Below are 23,076 nucleotides of genomic sequence, written 5' to 3'. Positions count from 1 at the left end.
GGCCAGGGCACACAGGAGAGGCGCCCATCTGCTTCTCCACCCCTCCCCCTCTCCTTCCTCTCTGTCTCTCTCTTCCCCTCTCTCAGCTGGGGCTCCATTGGAGCAAAGATGACCCGGGCGCTGGGCATGGCTCTATGGCCTTTGCCTCAGGCGCTAGAGTGGCTCTGATCGCAACAGAGCAACGCCCCAGATGGGCAGAGCATCGCCCCCTGGTGGCGTGCCGGGTGGATCCTGGTTGGGTGCATGCAAGAGTCTGTCTGACTGCCTCCCCACTTGCAGCTTCAGAAAAATACAAAAAAGAAAAAAAAGATTTCATTTGAAAGATTTCATTTGTTCTATGGCCGAGTAGTATTTGATTGTATAGATCCCTTCACTTTTTTATTCACTCATCTATTAATTGGTACTTGGGTTGCTTTCATATCTTGGCTATTATAAATAATGCTGTGGTGAACATAGGAACACATATAATTTTTTGAATCAGTATTTCAGGTTTCTTTGGATATATTCCCAGAAGTGGAATTGCTGGATTATAAGGCAATTTCAAATTTTTTCTTTTGTTTTTTAGGGGGAAACACAAATGCAGTCCCCCACTGTCATAAATTATCCAGTCAAGTTTTCCACATTTGGGGAAATCGCAGGGGTCAGCACATCCGGAGTGCAATGAATAAGCCTCGCTCTGGGAAAACCACCTTCATGATAATGGTAACTTCCCTGCCAGTCAATTTTTTGAGAACCCTCCATACTGTTTTCCACAGTGGCTGCATCAATCCACATCCCCAGCAATAGCGTATAAGGATTCCCTTTTCTCCACATCTTCACCAACGCTTGATGTTTCTTAATTTATTGATGGCAGCCTCTGGCCGGTGTGAAGCAATATCTCATTGTGGTTTTAATTAGCATTTTTATGATAATTAGTGGGGTTTTTTTTTGTTTTTTTTTGCATTTTTCCGAAGCTGAAAACAGGGAGGCAGTCAGACAGACTCCCACATGTGCGGACCAGGATTCACCCGGCATGCCCACCAGGGGGCAATGCTCTGCCTCTCTGGGGCGTCGCTCTGTTGCATCCAGAGCCATTCTAGCACCTGAGGCAGAGGCCACAGAGCCATCCTCAGCACCCGGGCCATCTTTTGCTCCAATGGAGTCTTGGCTGTGGGAGGGGAAGAGAGAGACAGAGAGGAAGGAGAGGGGGAGGAGTGGAGAAGCAGATGGGCACTTCTCCTGTGTGCCCTGGCCAGAAATCGAACCCAGGACTCCTGCACGCCAGGCCAATGCTCTACCACTGAGCCAACTGGCCAGGGCGATAATTAGTGATTTTGAGCATCTTTTTATATGTCTATTTGCCAGCTGTATGTTCTCTTTGGAGAAGTGTTAATTCAGGTTCTCTGCCCATTCTTTAATTGGATTGTTTATTTTTTCAGGGGAGGATGTTGAGTTTTATAAATTCTTTATAAATTTTGGATGTTAACTCCTTATGAGATATATTCGCAAATATGTTCTTCCATTCAATAGTTTGTGTTTTGATTTTGTTGATGGTTTCCTTCACTGTGCAAAAACCTCTTAGTTTGATGTAGTCCTATTTGTTTTTTCTTTTGTTCTACTTGTCCAAAGAAATGTGTCGGAAAAAATATTACTGAGAGAAATGTCAGATTTTACTGCCTATTTGTCTAGGAGTTTTATGCTTTGAAGTCTTACATTTCAGTCTTCAATTCATTTTGAACTTATTCTTTGTATGTGGTATAAGAAGATGATCTAGTTTCACTTTTTTACATGTATCTGTCCAATTTTTCCAAAACTATTTGTTGAAATACTGTCTTTACCCCATTTACATTTTTGCATCCTTCATCAGATATTAATTGACTGTATAGGATGGGTTTATTTCTGGTCTATCCTGTTTCATTGATCTATGTGACTATATTTTTATGCTAGTATTATGCTGTTTTGATTACTATTGACTTGTAGAATAATTTGTTATCAGGTAGCATATATCCCAAACTTTGTTCTTTTTTCTCAAGATTGCTTTGGCTATGTGAGGCCTTTTGGGTTCCATATACTCTTTGGAAATATTTGTTCTAGTTCTTTGAAACATGCTTTTGGTATTTTGATAGAAATTGCTTTGAATCTATAAATTGATTTGGGTACTTTGGATATTTTAATGATGTTAAATTTTTTTGATATATGAACATGGTATATATTTCCATTTATTTGTATCTTCTTTAATTTCTTTTTTCAGTACATGTTTTTTTATCTCCTTGGTTAAATTTATTCCTAGGTATTTTCTAAATGCAATTAAAAAATAGGATTGTTTTCTTTGTTTTTCTTTCTGATATTCATTATTGGTGTATAAAAATGCAACCAATTTATGAATATTAATTTGTACACTGCTACTTTATTATATTTGTTGATCAATTTTATAGGGTTTTTTGGTGAAATATTTAGGGTCCTCTATATACAATATCATGTCATCTGCAAACAATGACAGTTTTACTTCTTCCCAGCATGGATTCCTTTTATTTATCTTTATGTTCCATTGCTGTTACTACATTGAATAAAAGTAGTGAAAGTAGACATTTCTTTACTTTCAATCTGTGTGTGTCTTTCAATCTGAAATAGGTCTACTGTAGGCAGAATATATATGCATCTTTTTTAATTTTATCCATTCAGCTGTCCTATGTCTTTGATTTGACATTTAATCTATGTACATTTTAATTGCTTGTTGATAAGTATGTATTTATTACCATTTTATTATTGATATTTATGTTTCTCTTTTTTTTTTTTTTTTTACAGAGACAGAGAGAGTCAGAGTGAGGGATAGACAGGGACAGACAGACAGGAACGGAGAGATGAGAAGCGTCAATCATTAGTTTTTCGTTGTGCATTGCGACACCTTAGTTGTTGATTGATTGCTTTCTCATATGTGCCTCGACCACGGACCTTCAGCGGATCGAGTAACCCCTTGCTTGAGCCAGCGACCTTGGGTCCAAGCTGGTGAATTTTTCCTCAAACCAGATGAGCCCGCGCTCAAGCTGGCGACCTCGGGGTCTCGAACCTGGGTCTTCCGCATCCCAGTCTGACACTCTATCCACTGCGCCACCGCCTGGTCAGGCCTTTCTTTCATTTTTTAAGAAAGTCTCTAACATTTCTTTTAATACTGTCTTGTTGATGATGAACTCCTTACCTTTTTCTTGTCTGGGAAGCTCTTTATTTCTTCTTCAATTTTAAATGGTAGCCTTACTGGGTAGAGTATTCTTGGTTATAGGTCCTGGGGTTTTTTTTGTTTTTGTTTTTTCGTATTTTTCTGAAGTTGGAAACAGGGAGGCAGTCAGAAAGACCCCTGCATGTGCTGGACCGGGATCCACCAGCATGCCCACCAGGAGGTGATGATGCTCTGCCCCTCTGGGGCGTCACTCTGTTGCAACCAGAGCCATTCTAGCACCTGAGGCAGAGGCCACAGAGCCATCCTCAGTGCCCGGGCAAATGTGGCTCCAATGGAGCCTTGGCTGCGGGAGGGGAAGAGAGAGACAGAGAGGAAGGAGAGGGGGAGGGGTGGAGAAGCAGATGAGCACTTCTCCTGTGTGCCCTGGCTGGGAATCGAACCCGGGACTCCCATACGCCAGGCTGACACTCTACCACTGAGCCAACCGGCCAGGGCCTAGGTCCTGCTTTTAATCATTTTGAATATTTTGTGCCAATTCATTCTAGCCTGAAAAGTTTCTGTTGACAAATCAGCTGACAGTCTAATGGAAGCTGTGTTGAGAATCAACTGACAATCTTATGGGACTTCCCTTGTAGGCAACTGTGTTTCTTATGATATTTTAAAGATTCTCTCTTTTTCTTTCACTTTTGCCATTTTAATTATAATGTGTCTTAGTGTGGGCCTCTTTGTATTTTGTATGCTGCTTAGACACCAGACTTGAGAGGAGATGAGCAAAAGGAGGCTCAAGAGAACTCTAGGGATGTATTAAGAGGTGAACACAGTTTAAAGAAGAAACTATATAGAAATATATCCTTCCAAAGTTTTATGTTATAAAATTTTAAATAATATTTCTTCTTTGCATTTGATTGACAATATATATATTATTTTTTATTTTTTGTTTAATTATAAAGACAAAGTTTAGAAAGGAACATGAGGAAAATATAGTTGTAGTAGTTGTGGGGAAAAACAGCTGTGTTAGGCTTGCTCGCTGGTTTCCTTGCTGCAAGCACATTGCATAATTAGTGTGTGAGTATTGGCAGAAAGCCCTGTGTATGTCTCTATAAAAAGCTTTGGGTGCTTTCCCTTAGTGGTAATTCTCCCAGATTGCTCTCCTGCCACTGCGAGCTGTGTTCTCTGATTCCCTCAGCTGCCATCATGAGGGGCAGTGTTCCTGATCCCTTGCCCTCTACTGTGAAAAATGGTTTGTTTGTTTTTTTGTTTATTCACTTGCCCGTCTCTGCAAGCCTCCAATAAATGGGTTATAGCCTGACCGTTTACAGCTACAGTTCTACCATCTGCCTGAATCCAATGTGAACCTGTCTGGCCTCAACCACCAGCATTACATCTGGTATAGTAAGCAGGATTTGGATCAGATTGGTATGGATATGCCAACACCCTTGAAGGGTGGGATAGAGGAGTGGTCATTCTTCAGTATATGGTTCCCTGTGACTGTCCTTTTGGGGGCCATGGGTTGGGTGTTTTTTATAGCCCTGTGAGAAGAAACTGAGAGCTCTGTGTGAGAAGCTTCCCAAAGTCAAAAGCTCCAGGATAAGCTGCAGACTGAGCATCAACAATGGCATGAGCTGGAATAGTCACCGGAGAAGAGTTTCAGATTTGAGAACTGCAGGTCAAGTTACAGGGTGAGACCCAGTGATGGCTTGAACTGGAACGAGTACTAGAGAAGGAGACTATCCTCTCTCAAGAGCTTCAGTGTGAGATACAAGCTGAACACCAATGGCGCCTGAAACAGGAATGGTTGCTAGAGAAGAAATTATGGGTTTAGGAGCTGCAATTTGCCCTGGAAGCTGAATATTGGCAGTGATGGTTGTTAGAGAAACAACTGTGGGTTCAAAAGCTTGAGTTTCAGTTTCAGGCTGAGAGCTAGCAGCCACAGGAGCTAAAGTGAGTGCTAAAGATGGAGCTGTATCCATGCCAGCAGAGTGGCTCTGAGTTGGTGGGAGCAACCATTTACAACTCCTCTTTTTTTGAGGAGGAGGTTCGGACTGAAACTGTCATCTGCAGACTCAGTCTGTCTGGTGGTCATCTAGAAGTAAAAAACCCAGCATCCAAGAGTTCCTCAGGGGAAGACACAGCCCCCTCTACAGGTAGGGGAGCACTCTGTGGTCTGGCCCCACACCCAGGCAGAGCTGATGGAGTTGGGGGAACAATTCAGGCAGAAACCCATCAAGCCCCTGGCAGCTTGGTTGCTGTGGCTGTGGGACATACGGGTGGATGGCATTATGCTCTCTGGAACAGAGATGGAGAAATTATCTGCCATTACCATGCTTTCCTCCCTGAGGCAGCATCCTCAGAACTGCCAAGACAAGCAGGAAACCATACCCTATTTGAATGGGTGATGGCTGCCATTTGTACAGTCTGGCAGAATGCTGGAGACCTGCCAGAGGCAGTGAGTTGGTGGCAGACATATACAGAGCTAGAGCAAGTCCTCTGGGAACTAGGTATGAAGAATGCTGCTTTCCACCTGAGGTCCTGTGAACCAGATGAAGAATTGTTCACAGTAGGGATGAGTGACCTTATTCTCTATAGCACCCATCAGCCCTTTTTGGGTCACTAGTGGCTATCTTGAGCCCTTGTGTGTGGCAGCTCATCTACTCAGTTACATTAGTGGTAACAGATTTGGTTGAGGTAGAGGAAACACAAAATCATAGAACTGTGAGGGCTTCTGCCAAGGCTGCCCCTACCCTGACTAATGAGAAATGAGCCTATGACATGAACAAAGGTGTGAATAGATTTTATTATGTCCAGGGCTGATAGGGAGAAATTAGATGGCAAGTCTAATAAAGTTCTTTTGGAAATTTGGCAGCAGCTAAAACCAGAATAGAGGTTCCAGCTGCTGAGATGAATGGTCACAGCAGCTACCAATAAAAGAGTTGGTGCGCAGGTGGCACAGTTGCAAGATTACATGATGGAGACAGCTGAGGAAAAGGAGGACACCTAAAACCTGTTCTTCTAGTTTGAATAGGGGGAAGGCCAAGGGATCTGTCTAACAGGGTCAGGCAGAGACTGGAGGCCCCATGTGAAATTGTCAGTCCATTGGTCCCTTCTAATGTACAAAGGGTGTTAGGCCGTGGTGGTACAGGTGCAGAATGTTCCTTCCTCCATGGGAACCCTGAGCAGGTTGCTGGGATCCCAATAGCCATTGACAGCTATGGGAGCCAAACTGTTCAAGTAAAGCCAATAACTATTCCACTGGGAATAAAAAGACTGCCTCCTAAGCCATACAAGGTATATGTATCTTCTATTCCTGAATATTTTGGGGGTAGATGTCTTACAAAAACTGTGGATGGGAAATACAGCTGGTGAGTTCCACCTGCAGGTCCAGGTTGTGAAGGCAGTGTTGTGGGGACATGCAGCAAATTTCCCCTTGCAATTACCCATTCCCCAGTGTGTGACTAGCACAAAGCAGTACTGCCTGCCAGTTGGTTATGAAGAAATCACAGGGACGATCCTCGAGCTAGAAAAGGTGGGGATCATCCAGACAGTGCACAGCCCTTACAACTCCCCAGTGTGGTCTGTGCATAAACCAGATGGGACCTTACGAATGACAGTGGATTACAGGGAACTTAATAAATTTGTTCCCCCTTTGCATGCTGCTCTTCCCTTGATACCTAACCAGATGGATTGGACAGAGCCAAATATCAACAGTACAATGATTGAAATTTCTTTTGAGAGCCAAATTTTTTAAACTTAAACTATATAGGTAGATACATTCCTTACTGAGGTAGTGCCTGCACATGATATTTTGTGGAAGAGCCACACTCAAGGGACCAAAGAGTCGCAAGTGGCTTGCGAGCCACAGTTTGCTGACCAGGGGGCTAAGCCATGAGTTGGGAACATACCACTTTGTGGCAGATTTGGCTAATACATTTTTCTCTATTGATATTGCTGCAGAGAGTCAAGACCAATTTGCTTTCACTTGGGAAGGGTGACAATGGACTTTTATTACCCCAGGGCTATTTGCATAGCTCCACCTTGTGTCATGGGCTGGTGGATGCTGACTTGGCTAAATGGAAACAGCCAGAGGCCATTTGTATGTATATTATATTAATGATATTAGGCTAACCAGTGACTTTCTTCCAGAATTGAAACAAGCAGTGTCTACCCTGCTATCCCATATGAAAGGGTGTGGCTGTGCAGTCAACGAGGGCAAATTACAAGGATCTGGGTTATCTGTTAAGTTCTTGGGGGTTGCCTGGTCGGGTAAGACAAAAGTTATCCCTGATGCATTTATATACTGCTCACATAAATCAGAGGACCAGGGAGCGTGCAGATACTCCAGTACTTTCAGCCTTTTGTATAGTGCATTTTCACCAATGAAATAAAAGTTGGTTTTGCATCTTATTTGCATAATCAAATCACTTTCTTTGACTTGTTGTTTGCTTTTCTGATGTTCTTGTCTAATAAAAAAAAATCAAATGCTTCTTTTTTTTTATTGCTTCATATTCATTTTGAAATATACCCCCTTATTTTTTGTGAGCAGTATCAATAAGATCCAGACATTCCCTGTGCCTGCTATGGTAAGACAATTACAAGAATTCCTAGATCTGTTGGGGTATTGGCAAGCATTTATACTCCATTTGGCTCAGTTACTTCACTTTTTATATAACCTTATTTGGAAGGGGGTTCACTAGGATTGGACTGAGTGGCATAGGGTGCATTTACAGCAGCTAAGCAAGCTATGAAGGCCTCACTGGCCTTGAATATGTTTAATCTCATCAAGGCCTATGAGCTTGATGTCCATGTTCGTCTGAGGGGCTCAGATGGGTCTTGTGGCAATGGACAGAGAGCTTACAGCAACCTGTTGGGTTTTGGCCTCATTTGTGGAAAAGTGTTGAAGTCTGTTACTCATTAGTGGAGAAACAGTTGATAGTTGTGTTTTCTTCCCTTCTAGCCACTGAGAATATTATAACCACAACTCCAAGTACGATCAAGACAACATAACCTATTTCAGGATGGGTGAGAGATTGGCAACAAAACCACATAGTGGTTCATCCTGGCTAGTTGGGCAGCATACTTGCAAAAATGCTATGCTCTTAGCACCAGCTTATTTAAGGGAAGAACTACAGGAAGTTTGGGGTTAGTCACCTGTGTGACTTCAGAGTTAAGTGCAGCTAGGGCTCAGGAGGCAGAACCTGAAGGAGGGGTAGACACCCATCCCTGAGGCTGCCTGGTATACTGATGGTTCTAGCAGGGGCCAACCTATCATATGGATGGCTATAGCCTTTTATCTGGCCACTGAGACTATTCAGATGAACACAAGTATGGGTCAAAACAGCCAATGGGCAGAATTAAGTGATGTATGGCTAGTTGCTCGTAATGAACCTTCACCTCTGGTGAAATGCACTAACAGCTGGGCTGGATGGTAATGCACCATTTGCTGTGGGGTCAGGGCATGTGGCAGGACTTTTAGGAAATAGGACACCAGAAGCAGTTGACAGTATATCATGTCACATGGTATGTTCCTGTAGCCTATTCTGGGAATAATGAGGCACACACCTTGGCAAGAGTGTGGTGGTTGGAGACTGCACCTGCAGGTGATGTGATGCAGTGGTTCCACTGGCATCTGCTCCATGCAGGACAGGAAACCATGTGGGCTATGGTTAAGGCATGGAACTTGCCTGTGTCCTATGCAGAGGTACTTGTAGCTTGCATTCAATGTGCAGCGTGTTCTAAGGAGCACCCTTGGAGACAACTGGCATCAGTTGGACAGATCCAGAGAGGTTGTGTTACACTGACACAGTAGCAGATAGATATCATTGGACCTTTATCAATGTCGACAAGTACCAATATGCAGTCAGCTATGTAGATACTTCCACCAGTCTGCTTGCTCTTACCTTGCCCATAACCCAGACTAGTTGGCAGTTAACCTCTGGACCACCTGACTGCTGCATATAGGCGGCTGCTGGTCCTTGTAAGTGATAGTGGTACCCATTTCACTGATTCTGTGGTGAGGCAATGGGCTTAAGAGCTAGGAGTGGACTGGAAGTTCATGTTTTCTACCACCCACAGGCCACTGGTATCACTGAGTGGTAGAAAGAACTCTTAAAGCAGAGACTGTGACAGGAGGGGTCACCAGTTCCCTTACTGGATGGACATGCCACTTGTGGACAGTACTCTGGATTTTGAATGAGAGATGTTGATGGGGGGACCCAGCTCCAGTGGAGGCCCTCCTGTATTAGGCAGCTGTTCTCATTCAGTTGCAAATATGCGCCAAGGACACTTTACTCAAGCTGGGCTTTGGACCACAGGACATTGTGCTCGTGCACACCTCAATAGCTCTCCTTAAAGGCCAACAGCTTCAATGGACATAGCCCTGGACTGTACAGGCCCCACACCTATAATGGGTGGCCCTATTGGCACTGTGGGTCAAGAGGCTAAAGGTGGGCCTCCAGTTAACTCCATGGGCAACCAGCACCTGGCCGCCTAAAGTAGAAGTGTATTATCCCTTGAGTGCTCAGGGGGACAGCATTATGAAGGGCACCTTTGTAATTTCTTTATGGTCTTTAATGTGTTCTCCCATTTTGTTACACATAGAACCAACAGAGCCTGGTGTATAGGCCAACAAGTTTTGGTACACCCATCTGGGGTGGCCTCTGGTATCAGCTACTGTGCTGTCTGGCCTGTATTCTGACAGAAGGGAAAGATTTGCCTTTATTGGTGCTGCTGATCACTCTATTATTTCACCTATAGCTGTGTTTGTAATTCTGTTGCTGTAGTCTGTACTGTTCTATTTATGTAATGAACCTCATTCCTTGCACAAGGACCATCATGGAAGATACCTATTGCATATACTTTGAGGTGAGCAACCCTAAAGGGGTGGAATGTGGGAAAACAGCTGTGTTAGGCTTGCTCACTGGTTTCCCAGCTGCAAGCACTTTGCACAATTAGTACATGAGCATGTGAAAGACTATGGGTTCTTTTCCTTGGTGGCGATTCTCCCAGATTGCTCTTCTGCCACTGTGATATGTGGTTCCCTGATCCCCTCACCATGAGGGGCAGTTTTCCTGATCCCTTGCCCTCCATGTGAAAAGAAGGTCTTTCTTTTTTATTCACTTGCTTGTTTCTGCGAGCCTCCAATAAACGGGTATGGCCCGACGCTTTCCGGCTCTGCAGTTCTACCATCTGCCCGAATTCATTGAGAACCTGCCTGCCTCAACCACCAGCGTTACAAGAGTAGAACAATTTCCTTTTACAAATGACTTCTTTCCATGTTATATTTTTATATCACTTATTATTTTTTTCCGATTGTAGAAGTTATTTATGCCCATTGTTGAAAATTTGGAAAATAACATTCTAGAAACCATATATCTTCTATGATCATTTCACCTAAATATAATCAGTATCAACCTTTTATGTATTTTCTTCCAATCTCCTTTTCACATTTTTATTTATTTCTTATTTATTCATTTATATTTTCTTACTGTTTTAAAAACATTATGAATATCCTCCTATATTAGTTTCCTGGGGCTGAAGTAACAACTTACAGTAAATTTAGTGGTTTAAACAACAGTAGTGTATCCTTTCACAGTTATGGAGGCCAACAATCTAAGTTCAGAATCTGGGAGGGCCTCTATCTGGGGCACTAGGGAAGAATTCCTTTCTCGACTCATCCAGTTGCTGGTGACTCCTGGCAGTCCTTATGTTGTGGCCAAATAACTCCAGTCTCTGCCTGCATTTCGCATGACCTTCTCCTTTTCTGCTATGTGTTTCTGGTAAGGACACTGGTCATTGGAGTTAAGGCTCACCTGGATAATCAGAATGATCTAATTTTGAGATCCTCAATTACATCTACAAAAGTCCTTTTTCCCAGTAAAGTCACCTTCACAAGCTTGTGTGTCAGGATCTATACATATCTTTTTGGGGGCCACCATTCAACCCACTGCAACAACTATTACTAGAAATTACTAGGTGAATGAGTTTGATTTCTTTAAATATATATTAAGCTTCTTGCTATGTCTCATTGGTTCTAAGTTGCCCACCTTTTACTTTTTGTCATCTCTGCAGTTCACATACAATTTACAAATGATGGCATACCATGTTGGTAGCTTTTTTTTTTACTGGTATTTAAATTGTGCTGTACCTTACACTCAAATTAGGTGAATACAGTATATATTAAAAAAAAAACACAAACAAACAAACACCTCTATTGTGGTATGATTGACATGTAAAAATGCTGTATATATCTTTTTTTTTTTTTTTTGTATTTTTCTGAAGCTGGAAACGGGGAGAGACAGTCAGACAGACTCCCGCATGCGCCCGACCGGGATCCACTCGGCACGCCCACCAGGGGCGACGCTCTGCCCACCAGGGGGCGATGCTCTGCCCCTCTGGGGCGTAGCTCTGCTGCGACCAAAGCCACTCTAGCACCTGGGGCAGAGGCCAAGGAGCCATCCCCAGAGCCTGGGCCATCTTTGCTCCAATGGAGCCTTGGCTGCGGGAGGGGAAGTGAGAGACAGAGAGGAAGGAGGTGAGGGGGTGGAGAAGCAAATGGGCGCTTCTCCTATGTGCCCTGGCCGGGAATCGAACCCAGGTCCCCCACACGCCAGGCTGACGCTCTACCGCTGAGCCACCCAGCCAGGGCCTACGCTGTATAAATCTTATGGATACAACTTGAGTTTGGAGATAACTATACACCTGTGAAACCATGACCACTACCAGGCCATAAACATATCTATCACCTCGCAAAGCATCCTGTTGACCTCCAAAAATTATTGCCAAGAGCAGAATAAAGTGGCTTTCCCATTTTCTTCTAGGAATCTTATGGTTTCAGTTCTTATTTTTAAGTCTTTAATCCATTTTGAGTTAATTTTTATGAGTGGCATAAAGGTCCAATTTCATTCTTTTAATTTGAGTATTCTCTTTTTTCCAAAGCAATTTACAATACTATTTATTGAATGTCCATTATGTTGCAGTCACTATTTTGGTCACTAGGGATAAACACTTGAATAAGACAATTATGTTTCTGTCTTGTAGTGTACATTCAAATTTAGGAGAATTGTAAAAAAAATATGTTGGCCCTGGCCTGTTGGCTCAGTTGGTTAGGAGCATCATCCCCAGATGGCAAGGTTGTGGGTTCGATCCCAATCAGGGCACACACCATGACTGAGTGGAACAATAGATGAATGCTTCTCTTTACCCTTTCTTCACTCTCTCTTTCTCTCTCTGTCTCTCTGAAAATAATAAAGAAGAAAAAAAAAAGCTCTGGCTGGATGGCTTGGTCAATTTGAATCATCATCCTGGATCAGGGGGGTTGCCAGTTTGATTCTCTGGTCAGGATACATACAGGAGCAGCTTTATCTCTGTATAAATGGCCAGAACTGCTTTCTGATTGGATGGCTGTGACAATATCAGAACTAGAGCCATGAACTGAGATGTCATCAGCATATAGCTGGTATTTAAAACCAATGGACTCAATGAAGCCATCTGGGTGTAGATAGAACCTGAGCCTTGGTGCAACAAAGGAAGAGAGGGAGCAGGGAGAGAAGACTCATTAAGATCATGAAGAGGGGAAGAAAGCCATGAGGAAGTAGTACATTGAGAGGTGACTGAGACAATGTTGTGAATAGGAGGGAGTGAGCAACTGGGTAAATAGAGTTGGAAGGTCCAGTTAGCTGAGGACCATAAGTGGAGCACTGAATTTATGAGACACAGACCTGCTACTTTAACCAGATTGCTTTCGCTGGGGCCAAGCTGTGGGAAGAAAAACCTGCTTAGAGTGCAATCAGGAGAGAATGGGTGGGAAATAACAGAAGAAGAGACTATAGACAACTCCTTAGAGAAGTATTGCTATGAGGAGGAGCAGTGGAGTCAGGCTAGAGATAAACTTGGGATCAAGGGGAGACTTTTTGATATGTGGCTTTTTATAGCTGATATAGAGGATTTGAGTGTTTATGGCAATGATCTAGGAGAGAGGAAAAGACTGATATTGCAGGAGATAAAGGGGATGCCTGCAGGAGCCAAATCCTCAAGACACAAGAGTGAATGGAATCTCTAGTACAAGCATAACATTAGACTTTGGGTAGGAGAAGAGGTGTTTATCAAACTTTTATTTAAATTAATAATCTCCATTTTAAACAGATTATTCTATAGCACATACTGTTTCTTATTGCTCATTCAAGTATTTATGATGATATGTAGGTGGTCTTTGAATAGAAGAGTAATGCATTAATTGACAAGCTTGTAAATCTTCAGTGACACACTCACTTGAATTACCTAATTCACAAAAGGAAAAATGAAAAAAAAATTAACCTTCAAATTAAATTCTTAAATACAATTTGTTCTGTCCAACTGAGCCCCTAAGCATTCAGCAGCCTTTTAACATTCTGGATACATTTTCCCATATTCAGTGCCTATTTCCATTTTATGATTATTTTCTGCTTTAATAGTTTACTAATCTGTAGGGAGAACCAATGTAGGGAAACAAATAACAGATTGCTGCATTTGATGGAAGGCCTCAGGCTTGAGTTTACTAATCCGTGCGGGCATTAGCTCTGTGCCTCTCGAAACCACGTGCTGGGGAGCTCTGCTTTTCAGCTCGGGTGGTTCTCCATCAAAAGCATGACGTTTTCAGACATTTTTTTCTTTCATTTTTTAAATGAGTGCATCCTTTAAAACATGAAAGTTATCAAGGATTTTGCACTTATATTAGCACTTCCAGCTTGTGGTGGGCTTTGGCCTATATGAATTAAATAGAGGTGGGGGAACCAGAATAGAGTTAATAACAAATTAGTGTTTTCATTATTAAAATAGATTGTCATGGAATGCAGCACCAGGAATCTGTGTTGGAGTCAGATAATATGGGTTCTCTAGAATAGAGATAAAAAATGATCATTATTTTCAGAAATTATATCAGTATAAATTAATTTGTTTGAAGTATCTCTGTGAAGCTCCCCAATACATTCTTCTCATTAAGAGAAAGATGAGTGAAAGGGATAATTGGTCAGCTTTTTAGTTCACTCTCCATGGCTCTCTTCTTGAAGGTGATGGGTCTATAATCACTCCAGTTTAGACTAAGCCTAGTTGCCATTCTGAGGATTGATGGCAAGTGTTAAAGGAAATATTTATCCCAACTCTCAACCATTTCATCTCTGTATAAATGGCCAGAATTGCTTTCTGATTAGATGGCTGTGACCATTTCAACAGGCGCTTGGTGAGAACTACATTCACTCTGTCACCCACTACATGGGGTCTCTTGGATGATACTATTCACTGTAGCCCAGAGGAGCCAAAGAGCTTTCCAGGGCTTTTCTGCTCCCAGTACATCAGATAACTGTTGAAAAGATGAGAGCTATGCTAATGAAAGAGTTAAAATATCAGGAGAAAATCAGAGAAATGTACATTTATTACAAGAAAATAATGGTATCTTAAGCTTTTAGGACCTCCAAATGACTTACAGCATTTGTTTGTAGATATTTTTCTCTAAGGACAATGAGGTCTTGCGCATGGTTGGAGTTGCTTCCTATTTTGGTTACACCAAGACTTCTTCTTTATTATCTCTACTAGTGCCTGTAACAGTGGATCATGTCTGACTTGTTGCCAAAAGTATAGATTGGACAATTATTAGCCATTTCATGTAGTATTGAGCCTGGATGTCAATACCAAATGACACTTAAAGATACTAACTCATATTACAAATAGAATTGTAGGGTTAAAAGGGGTTGTCTTAACTGACATGTAGAAGTTAAGGAAAGATGACACTGACATTTTTTGTGAAAGTACTGTCATTGTCCCTGAACTTCATATCTGTTCTTTCATTTCATTCTCTCAATAATTTCTTTGTATATATGAATCACCTATCATATGACAAACATTGGGTAAAGCCCTTAGATATATCAGTGAGCAAGATGGACATACTGCCTGCACACTGTGAGTTTAAATGAAAAATACAATGATGATAGAATTAATAAGATTGACTGACTGATTCTTATTTTACAGTCATTAAAGTAAGAATCTAACTCATTACTACTTTAAAAAGGAAAGAATTAAGGCTTATGGGGGTGAAGTAACTTTCATTAAGATTTAAATGTAGGTCATTTTGTCCCCTCTGGGGACAGTTTGAATCCCAGCTCTGTTAGTTAACAACTATGTGATCCTGAGAAAGTTACTTCATTTTTCTGACTAGTTTCCTGAGATGATGAATAGGGACAATAAAATACCTTCCAGTCTTACTCATCTTACATCTTAACTCTCCCATATATGACATGAAGGTAAATGCTTCCCATTCTTTGAGTCTGTTTACTCATCATTTCTCAAAGAAGGCTTTCTTACCTTCCTTCTCTGCCCTCCAAGACTCTATTTAGTGAACATGTTCTATACTGCCTCTGTAACATTCCATTCTAATAGTACTAATTCGCTGCTGCATTAGTTTTCTTGTTGGAAAAAGACATAGAGCCTGGACTGAGGGATCAATTATGTTTCATCAAGTTTTGTTGTATGTAGTTAATAAGCTCAGCACAACCTCTGCTCCCTTTCCAAACTGTGCAATATCTACATTGATTCTGCCATATTGTGAAGTGAAAACAGTGGGTCCTTTTTTTTTCTAGTACTAGGTAAATGGCCTTTGAGTAAAAGCATAGTAAAGAAAGGTAGTATGAAGCTAGAACAGTGACTAGTGAGGAAAGACAAAGCAAGGCTGCCAGTAGCAGGCAGGACTCTACAGGGAATGCTAAGAGCACTCTACTTCTGCCCAGCGCTTCACACATCCTGGCACATTCATTCAACACCTCAGTCCGCAGACTGATATATTTTTGATGAGGGAAATGTTAGGGAAATCCTGGAGAGTCAAAACAGACAGAAGACACAGTTCTTCTATCCTGAATCAATGGGACTATTTGGGTCATAGCTTTGCCTTTCTGCAACCAGGGTCCAATCTGGTGCAAATCAATATTTGTTGATGCATAATTTCATGGAGCAGGTTTGTGTTTTCTATAGCAAGGTTGTCTTTTAATAAGATGACCAAGCACGACTTTACAAGGCAAACAAATGAAATAGAACCTTCCAGACGACTACTGAAAATGTTCCTTTTTTTTTTTAACTACAATACAGACCTTTCAGTGAAATGACCTGACAGTTTTATGTGTTCCTTCCTGTTTAGCATGGCAGTAAGGGATGGAATTTGGGCTTGTTCATCTGAATTCAGGCCCACCATGACCTGTTGAAGTCACTTTCTCAAAATAAAGACAGACTTAAATAATAAACTTTTATAAATCATTCTAAAATAGGACTTTATAGCTTTTGTCTCTTCACCTGTGATTTTATTTATTAAATTTAGATATTATGAAATTTAAAACCAATAAATTATAACTGCTATGCTGTTCAGAATATGGTTTATCCTAAAAACATGTGAGAATGTGATATAACCTATTTGAGCTGGCACTATATGGGGAAAAACATAGAGCCTCCAAGGCAATTAGGGTCACTAAAGAATAAGGTTTAAAGATTTGTTTGTTTTTTAAACTCAGCTAAAGAAGAGACTCAAATGCAAATGTTTTAGAGTGGCAACAGCAACTCTTTTATGTGTGCAAGAGATCTAAAGTTTTCAATTAATTTGATAAATACTTATTGAAAGAGTAGTTTTCCATCCATTAAAAAATAAACTGTATTTTTAGAGCAGTTTTAGGTCCACATACAAATTGAGCAAAAAGTACACAGAGTTCTCATGTATTTCCTACATGCACAGCCTCTTCCAATATCAACATCCTCCACCAGAGTAGTACGTTGTTATAATCAATGAACCTGCACTGACCAATCATAATCACCCCAAGTTCATAGTTTATGTTAGGGTTCATTCTTGGCATTGTACATTTTGTGGGTTTGGACAAATATTCTATGGTATGTATCTACATTGTAGTATCTGTAGTTGCACTGTCCTAAATAGCCTATGTGCTTCTATTCATTTCTCCCTCTTTCACTCCTGTCCACTGATCTTTTTCTTTTTTTAACCATCTCCATGGTTTTACCTTTTCCAGAGTAGTTAGAACAGCAGTTTTTTCAGATTACCTTCTTTCACTTAGTAATATGAATTTTAGTATTTCTCCATTTATTTTCACATTTTGAAATCTCATGTATTTCTAGCTCTGAATAATATTCCATTGTCTGGGTATACTAGAATATTTATCTAGTCACCTACTAGAAGACATCTTAGTTACTTTCAAGTTTTGGCAATTACAGGAAAAGCTGCAATAAACATCGTATGAAGGTTTTTGAACATAAATTTTCAATTCATTTGTGTAAATATCAAGGAGCATGATTGCTGGGTTATATAAAGAGTATGTTTAATTTAAACTACCCAGCTGTCTTTCAAAGTGGCTTTATCACTTGCATTCTCTTTAGCAATGAGTGGGAGTTCTTGTTGCTCCACATCCACACTAGCATTTGGTGTTTCTGTTTTAGATTTCCTCCATTTTAATAGGTATGTTTTGCTATATATATATTTTTCCATCCAATTTTGAGAGCTACTTCATCAGTTAGAGAGAGGAGCATGAGATTGAGGCACCAGATGTAACTCAGACCTGAGAGTTGGGAGCTGGCTGTGATGTTGGAGGAGGAGCGGTGAGCAATTTCAGTCTAGAAGCTGTCCCTGGACTTGATGAGTATTTTTCTTAAAAGTCAGTTTAGAACCAAAGGGACTAAAAGAAAGGTCAATTATAAGTTATGGGGAAAATAGGAAAAAACTATGAATAATTTATAAATATACTCATTTCCTCAGCTTAGTAAACTTACACATAACTTGAGTTTGTGGAACCCGTTGTGTATCTTGGTTTAGAATTGGCATTTACAAAGCACACATCAGCCCTCCACAGTTTTATAGTTGCATCACCAGTGGTCCTTTGGTCACTAGGACCTCAAACTAAGTCTTCTCTCACATTTTAGAGGTAAATTTTATCTACAGATATCTCAGTTGAACTCTTGCTACATACCATTCCAGTTAGCAGGTGTAATCAGATTAAGAAACTGATTAAGATTCAGTCTAGAAAACAAAAAAATTGCCCCTCTCTGTCTCTGCTGATTATCCTGAGATGCAGTGTCCCTATGCTGTCCTTTCACTGTGAGTGTGATAGTGGACTTGAGCAAGAGTAGAAATCACAGTGGAGAGAAAGAGGGATGAAGGAGGAATGCCCTCATTTATTACCTCTTTCCTCTGGGGCATTGGCCCCTTGGAAAAAAGTTGCCCTCAAAGCAGCTGGCAGTTTATTCTTTTGTTCAGTAAAGTGCTTCACAGGCTCAGTTTTGACAGAAACCTCATTTGTTCTGTTTTTTTTTTCTTTTTAATTTTTTAATTGATTTTAGAGAGAGGAGAGAGAGAAAGAAAGGCAGTGGAGAGGAGCGGAAAGCATCGTCTTGTAGTTGCTTCCCACATGTTCCTTGACTGGGCAAGCCCAGGCTTTCAAATTGTCGACCTCAGCATTCCAGGTCATGCTTTATCTATGGTGCCACCACAGGTCAGGCTGCTCAGTTGTTCTATACGAGCCTATATCTTGAAATTTTGCAGTCTCAGTTGACACTATGCCTATGTATATGCAGAGACAGATAGTTCTCACTTTGTGGCGTACCTGGTGACAGAGGCTCATGCATATTGAAACATCATTCATGTTTTATTTTGTTTCCTGTATCTCAAGATTTGATCTGATCGGAGAGTTTTATACTTGCCTGGGAAAATGGTTACCACTGCACATGGACTCCCTCATCTTGCCATTTCTAAACCAACCTATACTTAGATCCACCCATAATGGAGGAAGTGTCTCTCTCCTCCCATGGGTCACAGAATCTCCTATACTCTGCATCCCACCAGAGAGGAAGAAAGAGTTAATTTTTCAAAATATCCTCCATTTACCACCTTCAAGTGATTCGCTACTTCCTTGTATGTGCCACTTGGTAGGGCCTTGCTCTCTTGGTTTTGAAACACTTCTCTCCAGCTTTCTTTCCCTCCTCAGCCCATTCTTTTTTGTTTTCCTGGCTGGCCCCTTCTCTGTCTCATTTAGTCATCTTTTCTATCTCGAACCTTTGTTCTTAAGTGATCTCATCTTGTGCTGAAACTCCCACATTTCCTCTGGAGCCTACGTCTTTCCCCTGAGTCCTTTAGTCTCAGGTCAGATATCTGCCTGGTATTTCCCCTTGGATGTGTCTTCGATTGCTTAACATAACAGATTCAAAATGGAATTCTGGATTTTTCTGCTTCCATGTCCTTCTCATACCCTTACTCTTGTCCTTTCCTGTAAAAAGTATAGTGCTTTATAAAGTTAAGCCAAATATCTAGGGATCTTTCCTTTCTGACAAACTAGATATCACATATGTTAGCAAGCCTTATTGATTCTACTTTGAAAACAAATCTGAAACTCTGTTCTTCACTTCCTGTTCACTGCCAACTCTTAATCCAGGCCTCCACCATTTGAACACATCAACCTCTAACTGGTTTCTCTACTTTTACTCCTCTCCCTCAATCAGTATCCCCCACAGCTGCCCCAATCTCTTTTTTCAAACAGCAGCAAAGGAGATCTTTTCAATGATCATCTGATAATATTCTTCCCATGCTTTTAAATCATGCAGTTGTTCTTACATTTAACTTAAAATTTCACCTTCCTGTCATGGCCTAGAATGTCTTCCATAATCATGCTTAGCCCCCAACCTTACCTCTTTTCACTCTTCCCTTCACTTGGTTTGCTCAAATATCATTGGTATTATATGGAGGGAGGGTCAGAGAGAGGGAAAGAGGGAAAGAATAAAAGGAAGGAAGGAAGGAAGGAAGGAAGGAAGGAAGGAAGGAAGGAAGGAAGGAAGGAAAGAAGGGAGGGAGGGAGGGAGGGAGGGAGGGAGAGAGGGAGAAAGGAAGGAAGGAAGGAAGGAAGGAAGGAAGGAAGGAAGGAAGGAAGGAAGGAAGGGGAGAGAGATTTCCATTTGATGATGATGAACTAAGGCCCAAGGTAGCATAAATAGCAGAGATGAGATTGATCCTTAGCTCTGTTTTATTCTCTAGGACTATCCTTTTTGCACTACTTCATTTGGTAAAATGTAAGGCAAATACAGAAAACCCACTATAATATATAAAATCAATAGCATATTTAAAGAATTAATGTGATTTGACAAAGGAAAATTAATTCTAATTTCAGATAGGCCTATTATTTACTCGCTGTGGAACTGTTCACATGCTCTGAGCCTTCATTTCTTCATCTATAAAACTGAGATAATAAACATTCCACATAGCATGGCTGTAATAGTTACATGATCATGTGTTTGCATGCTCAGAATGTTGTGGTACTCAAAGCCCACTGGTTCCCCCTTCTCTCTCTTCTGTTTCCAAAAACACCTTCTTAAAAATTATTTTTTAGTCCTGGCCGGTTGGCTCAGTGGTAGAGCGTCGGCCTGGCATGCAAGGGGTCCAGGGTTTGATTCCCGGCCAGGGCACACAGGAGAAGCGCCCATCTGCTTCTCCACCCCTCCCCCTCTCCTTCATCTCTATCTCTCTCTTCCCCTCCCGCAGCCAAGGCTCCATTGGAGCAAAGACAGCCCGGGCACTGGGGATGGCTCCTTGGCCTCTGCCCCAGGCGCTAGAGTGGCTCTGGTCGCAACAGAGCAACGCCCGGAGGGGCAGAGCATTGCCCCCTGGTGGGCGTGCCGGGTGGATCCCGGTCGGGCGCATGCAGGAGTCTGTCTGTCTCTCCCCATTTCCAGCTTCGGAAAAATACAAAAAAAAAAAAAGAAGATTTTTTTTAAAATTCTTTTTTAAATTTTTTCGAAGTTAGAAGCGAGGAGGCAGTCAGACAGATTCCCGCATGCGCCTGACTGGGATCCACCCGGCATGCCCACCAGGGGGCGATGCTCTTCCCATCTATAGCATTGCTTCATTGCCGTGGGAGCCATTCTAGCGCCTGAAGCAGAGGCCATGGAGCTGTCCTTAGTGTCCGGGCCAACTTTGCTCCAATGGAGCTTTGGCTGTGAAAGGGGAAGAGAGAGAGCAGAAGGAGAGGGGGAAGGGTGGAGAAGCAGATGGATGCTTCTCCTATGTGCCCTGGCCGGGAATTGAACTTGGGACTTCCACATGCCAGGCTGATGCTCTACCACTGAGCCAACCAGCCAGGGCCAGAAACACTTTATATGTGTTTCAGGTATGGGCCAGCTACAATAGAATTTATGACTTTCCTTGCCCATTGATAACAGTGACAATACCTCTATTACTGTCACCATGACTGCCACCACCTTTCAGTGAGCACCTGCTCTGTGCCAGGCACTGTAATGAGCACTGTAAAAACATCACTTCCTCTAGCCTTGCAACACCTGAATCTGTGTTTCCTAGAAACTTTGGTAAGATGTTTTTTAAAGAAAATGCTTCCATAGTCAAGCCCACTTTATAAATGTAGGAAATTATATGTTCCTTGTCAAAAGATATAATATGTAACTTTAATTAGAAAATTAAAGACCTGTAGAAGTCTATTGATATATTCAACAATGTTTCATTGACTTACATATCACTATGGAAATTATCCCTCCTTGAATAACCTTTTTTGTTTGATTCTTTGCTTTGCAACTGCTTACATTCTGCAGCTCTAATGTACTTTGGGATGCATATTTTGACTCTGCTCTAGAGTTCTGTTAATGCTGTTAAGAGAAAATGAAAGTTTGTTAAAATTTTGCTTTTCAGACATTATCTTCTTTATTGCTTTCACTGGTGGGTATTATTTATTGATACCTTCTGTTTATCAAGTAAGGAATTCCTTGGGTTAAAATGAAAAGGAATAAAATATAATTTTTAAGGAGCTTTCTAGAACAGAGAATTTGTCCTATTTTTCAACATGGCACGGTAAGGTCATTGGTTTGAAACCCTGGGCTTGCTTGGTAAGGCACATATGACAAGCAAGCAATGAACAACTAAAGGGAAACAACTATGATTTGATATGTTTCACCCCCCCCCCTCAATTTCTCCTCTCTTTGTAAAATCAATAAATAAAATCTTTTAAAAAGGGGCAGGGTTGGCTCAAGTCCAAAAACCACAGTCAACATGTAAATCCGCTGCCTAACCTGGCCAAGTAGCTCAGTTGGCTGGAGCATTGTTCCTGTCAACTGAGATTGTAGGCTCAATCCCCCATTAGGGCACATATAAGAGTCAACCACTGGATGCATGGATGAGTGAAGCAACAAGTCAATTTCTCTCTCTCTCTCTCTCTCTTTCATTCTTTCTCTAAAATCAGTAAATACATTTTTAAAAATAAGTTTCCTTATGAAGTACTTTAATGCCCAGTTTCTCATCTGTATTAGAACTGGGTTTAGGTTCTTTTAGTTTCAGTTGTTACTATTAAAAGTGTCCAATGTAGCCATTAAAATTACTGTACTTTCCTTTTTAAAAATGGTCAGACTTTCAGACTTATGATCTGACAATTTTTGGAAGGATGGCTGTCATAAGGCAGATTTAAAGTACTTTTACATTTGTATAGCTATCAAGGAATTATAAAATAGACTTGTCTTAGTCTTTTCAAGGTGATATAATAAAACTACTATAGACAGAATGTCTTAAACAGCAAACATTGACTTCTCACAATTTGAGGGGCTGGGAAGCCAAGGTGCCAACAGATTTGTGTCTGGTGAGGTTTGGCTTTCTGGTTCATAAATGGCTGTCTTCCCACTGTAACCTAACATAATAGAAAAAGAGCAATAAGCACACTAATCCCATTCATGAAGGCTCCACTCTTGTGACCTAATTACCTGCCAAAGGCCCCACCTTTCAATTCCATCTTATTGGGATTAGGATTAAACATATGAATTGTGCTGGTATGCAAGCATTCAGTTAATAGCAAGACATTTTTGTTTTGTTATCAAAGACAAAACTCTCCCATATTCTCCTCTTAAGGTTTTTTATCTTGTTATTTCCTTCT

The 23,076-nt window shown here is 41.2% G+C and overlaps 1 non-coding gene across 1 annotated transcript; it reads right to left on the bottom strand.

Annotated features, from left to right (window-relative positions):
• Window positions 1–562: 562 nt before the first annotated feature.
• On the bottom strand, window positions 563–726 carry LOC136321390 (U1 spliceosomal RNA). The gene has a single exon (XR_010728648.1). It is a non-coding gene; the product is annotated as a U1 spliceosomal RNA (small nuclear RNA).
• Between the last annotated feature and the right edge of the window lie 22,350 nt (window positions 727–23,076).

The sequence above is a fragment of the Saccopteryx bilineata genome, chromosome 1, assembly GCF_036850765.1.
Source record: "Saccopteryx bilineata isolate mSacBil1 chromosome 1, mSacBil1_pri_phased_curated, whole genome shotgun sequence".
Taxonomy (NCBI): domain Eukaryota; kingdom Metazoa; phylum Chordata; class Mammalia; order Chiroptera; family Emballonuridae; genus Saccopteryx; species Saccopteryx bilineata.
Note: the sequence above shows the minus strand (reverse complement) of the source record. Positions and strands in the feature narration are given on the sequence as shown.